At 45.8% G+C, this 4,180-nt stretch overlaps 1 non-coding gene across 1 annotated transcript; it reads left to right on the top strand.

The window, feature by feature from the left end:
• Positions 1-356: 356 nt before the first annotated feature.
• LOC135393607 (U2 spliceosomal RNA) lies at positions 357-547 on the top strand. The gene has a single exon (XR_010422703.1). It is a non-coding gene; the product is annotated as a U2 spliceosomal RNA (small nuclear RNA).
• Positions 548-4,180: the final 3,633 nt, after the last annotated feature.

Below are 4,180 nucleotides of genomic sequence, written 5' to 3' on the forward strand. Positions count from 1 at the left end.
AGTTATATGCCTCGGACAACTTACATGCACCCGCCCCTGTCTCGAAGGCGCCCACACACTGGCGCCCGACGTCAGCCGTGGACGTCCTCTCCGGGACATCCCTTCCGGATCCCGTTAGGAGCAGCTGATCTGTAGCAGCGTCCCTGTTGTAGAACCACCTAGCTATATATATGTATATTTGTACTGCCGAAACTTGAAATGTAAACATGTGCTTTTCGGCATGACACTTGCTGATATATAGCAAATCATATGTCAGATGTGTCCGATAATCAGATAATTCGTTATACATCATTTGAGACACCGTACTTTTTTACTTCAGCGACGGGAAGGGCTCTCAAACTGCAGAGATTCACGCTATCGCTTCTCGGCCTTTTGGCTAAGATCATTTGTAGTATCTGTTCTTATCAGCTTAATATCTGATACGGGTTCCATTGGAACCTGCGATATTAACGCTATTTTTGTAATGCGACGGTGTGAACGAGGCTAGCCTCGTCACTGTCACGGGTTGTCTTGGCATAGCACTGCAGCCAAGCTCAGCCCCCAATAATAAATCAAACAATAGATGCAAATGGTGATCTGGAAATTGATCGTTTCGTTGTTCCGCACTTCCTGCAGCAAAAGTATCTGAATTCCATGATGAAACGCTGGAAATCCCCATTTTTTCCGCAGGAAAAGGTAGTCCCACAGGTGGCGTTACAACCCTGCCCGGTCGCAACTCTCCATCCGAACGGTAACCTTGAATCGCTGACTCAATCTGGTGGGATTATACCCCACCGAGTACCCAGTACACCATACATGCCCAACGTCTGATCCCGTACTCGACACACTAGACACTGCACAGGCCGCATTCTTATAGGCTCCAGCCCAGCCTTCATTTGATTTACCCGCCTGTCCCAATGGCACCATACCTGCCCGGCTCGTCAGAGTAAGGGCTATAAAAGGCACCGTGGCTAATTAATAGTGCTGTACCAAAGGCTCCGGCCCGACCTACACTCGGCACTGTACGGGCTCCGCTGGCACTGCTGCCTCATCAGCGCAACGCCGCTCATAAATGAAGTCACCCAGGGGTCCAATTTTGCTACGCACTCCAATTTTTCCACCAAGTACAGTCGACCCCCGTTTATCCGGACTTCATTTGTCCGGATACTTCATTTGTCCGGACTTTTGTCCGGATATCCGGACAAAAGGCACGGGAACGGATTTTGTTCTCGTTTATCCGGACTTCAGCTTCCGGACTCAGACCAGAATTCCAGGGAACGAAAGTCGAAAATTCTTGTAATCCAACTTCAGTTATCCGGACTACCATGAGTAAGAGGAGACACTGACCCCGCTTCGTCACCCTTTTCGCTGTGTTGGGGTTATTCCCGTCACACGTTAGTGACCTACATTCCTCCGTAGGGGAGACAACCGTGCATGATGACCCCCTTTTCTATTTGTGTGCATTGGGCCACGTTGACCATCGAGTCATTTGGAAATATCTCGAGTAACTGTCCGGTTCTAGAGGGGAAAAATCCAACCCGAGGGCCTGCTGCTTACGGCCCGTTGGCCGATGAAGACATTCCCCTATAGGTGAGCTGCGATCCCTGATGCAGAGGCTCACTGCGACTGCCGTAGATGATGATGCGCTTTCTGACTACGTTGACGTTCATAAGGATGATGACGCGTGCGCAGCTATGACTGATGACGGTGTGATGGCTGCTGCTGCCTCCGATGATGTGCAGCAAGACGGTGCCGATGACGCCAGTGAGAAACAAGGCTTCGACATTGACACTTTGCATCCGCACTGGCATTCTTAGAGCAGCGCAACAGCGTGGCTCACCTCTATGCAATTAGCAAACGTTTGCAGGAATCGAGTGCCTACACTACTATGTAACAGCTGTCATTGACGAGATTTCTTTGTTTTAATTAAACCTTGCTCTGTAGGACGTTTCTATTCGGTCGTTTCATTTATCCGGATGCCCCGGTATCCGGACGATTTCGCCAGGAACGGCACCGTCCGGATAAACGGGGGTCGACTGTACAACATTGTGAATTTGAATCGAAACTGGTGGGTTCTCCGAAAGGGCGGACCTCCCATGAAGATTGCCAGCTGACAAAGCTTTGGCCAAACGCTGATCGAAGGAACAAAATACAAAGACAAACACAATCTCCGCCTTAACACAAGCACACTACAACAATAAAAAGAAAAATTCACCAAAAAAATTTTGGCGTCCCAAAGTACAATGTGTAAAAATTGGAGACAAACTAACATCGAGCCCTTACAGATAGCGAATGAATTCAACAAATATCTTCAATCAGTGTTTTGTAATGACTGTGACAGTGTCCGTATTCTACGAGTTCCTCCAGATGACTCGGATAACGAGATTCACGTATCAGACGAAGGCATTCTGGAAATGTTGCTCAAACTTGACGCAAAAAATCACCAGGTCCTGAAAATATTCCAACCAGCTGCTCAATAGATATTCTTTACGGACCCCCATCTAAGTATCTTGGAGTAGTACTATCTCGAAAATTGCTTACAACGGCGACGCACCCTGGTGATTGGATGAAAGGAAAAATAATGCCCGTACAAAAAACTGGTAATGTATCAAACTTTAGACCTATTTCCTGATCTACCATGCTTGTAAAATGTTCGAGCACATTGACCCAAACTATTGACAAAGTTTCTTGATGATCATTACAGTCTTTACAATAAGCAGTACGGTTTCCGTAATCGACTGTCTACTACTACACAACTTGTAGAAACTGTACATTACATCTTGAGTACAATGGATATATGAGAGGACAAGTAGATGTTGTTTCCTCAGATTTGTCGAAGGCGTTCGATAGGGCGTTGCATAATGGGTTACTAAGTAAATTATGCACCTGCACTAAATATTAACGTTAGCATACCAAATTGCATCAGTGCTTATTTACATAACGGGACACAACAAATATGCAGTGACGGTACCCTGTCTCCTCCACTCCCAGTCACGTCAGGGGTGCCCCAGTGTCCTATCCTGGGGCCCTTACTTTTTCTTATATACTGTAAACATATTTTTATTTGCGATGTATTAATTTTCGTGAATTTCGCGACTGCTAAAAAATCGCGAAAAATTGTAGTTGCAAACACATCCTGACGTTTATCCCGCGGAAGGAAAGAGCCCTGGAATTGTGAAATTAAATACTGGCGAATAGTTTCGCAAATGAAAGATTCCATAATTCAGGAAAATTAATATATTGCGAATAAAAATATGTTTACAGTATACCAATGACATGGTCTCGAACTTTCAACTAGGAGTTGTAGCGCGTCTCTTTGCAGACGATTGTTTACGATACATAGCAGAGGATACCGATGCCTGCAGTCAGATTTGCCTTCAGCAAGGCCTTGATAATCTAACATCCTGCTGGCATGAAACTTAACCCTCACAAAACTGTTTGTGCGTCATTCGTGAAAAAGAAAACTCCACAACAAGTTAGTTATGCACCTAGGGTTGTGGGATCAAAACAAGTCAATAACTTTAAATACTTAGGCGTTACCTTGTCTTTAGACCTTTCATGACACTCAATGTCAATGTGATAAGTAGCAATGTGTACAAAAAAGTAGGTTACCTGCGAAGGAACCTTAAACAAGCCTCACCACGTGTTAAACTAGCCGCCTATTAAACCTACGTCCATCCTGCTCTAGAATACACTACAGCTGTATGGGACCCTCACACAAGAACACTCGCAAATAAGCACAAATGGACCCAAAATTTAGTGGTACACTTAATCTACTCAAAGTACAGAAGAGTGGAATCTGTCAAGGCCCTGCAACATGATGCGAACTTACCATTCTAGGCAGAACGTCGTAAAAAATATTACATTAAAACTCCTGTATAAAATTTATTAGAGCTTTGTAAAGGCTCCTATAGTCAGAGACAACTTAAGTCCTACAATTGAGACAGCCCACTCATCCGTGGAAGGCTCCTGCGATTGGCTACCAGCCTTTGCACGACTCTTCCGCTTCGTGATGTACTACCGTCTCTCTCTCTCCCCCCAGTCCCCACTTGGTCGCGCCGCACCCCATACGCCCGCGCGGAGCGATTCTTGTGTGGGGGTGGGGTCAAATGTATCACTTGTGTTGTCACTGACTATAGGCACCCTTATGCAAAGGCTGCAGGCTGTAGAGCTGCTTGAAGGAACCACACTAACAGCATAC

Source organism: Ornithodoros turicata, chromosome 4 (genome assembly GCF_037126465.1).
Source record: "Ornithodoros turicata isolate Travis chromosome 4, ASM3712646v1, whole genome shotgun sequence".
Classification (NCBI taxonomy): Eukaryota; Metazoa; Arthropoda; class Arachnida; order Ixodida; family Argasidae; genus Ornithodoros; species Ornithodoros turicata.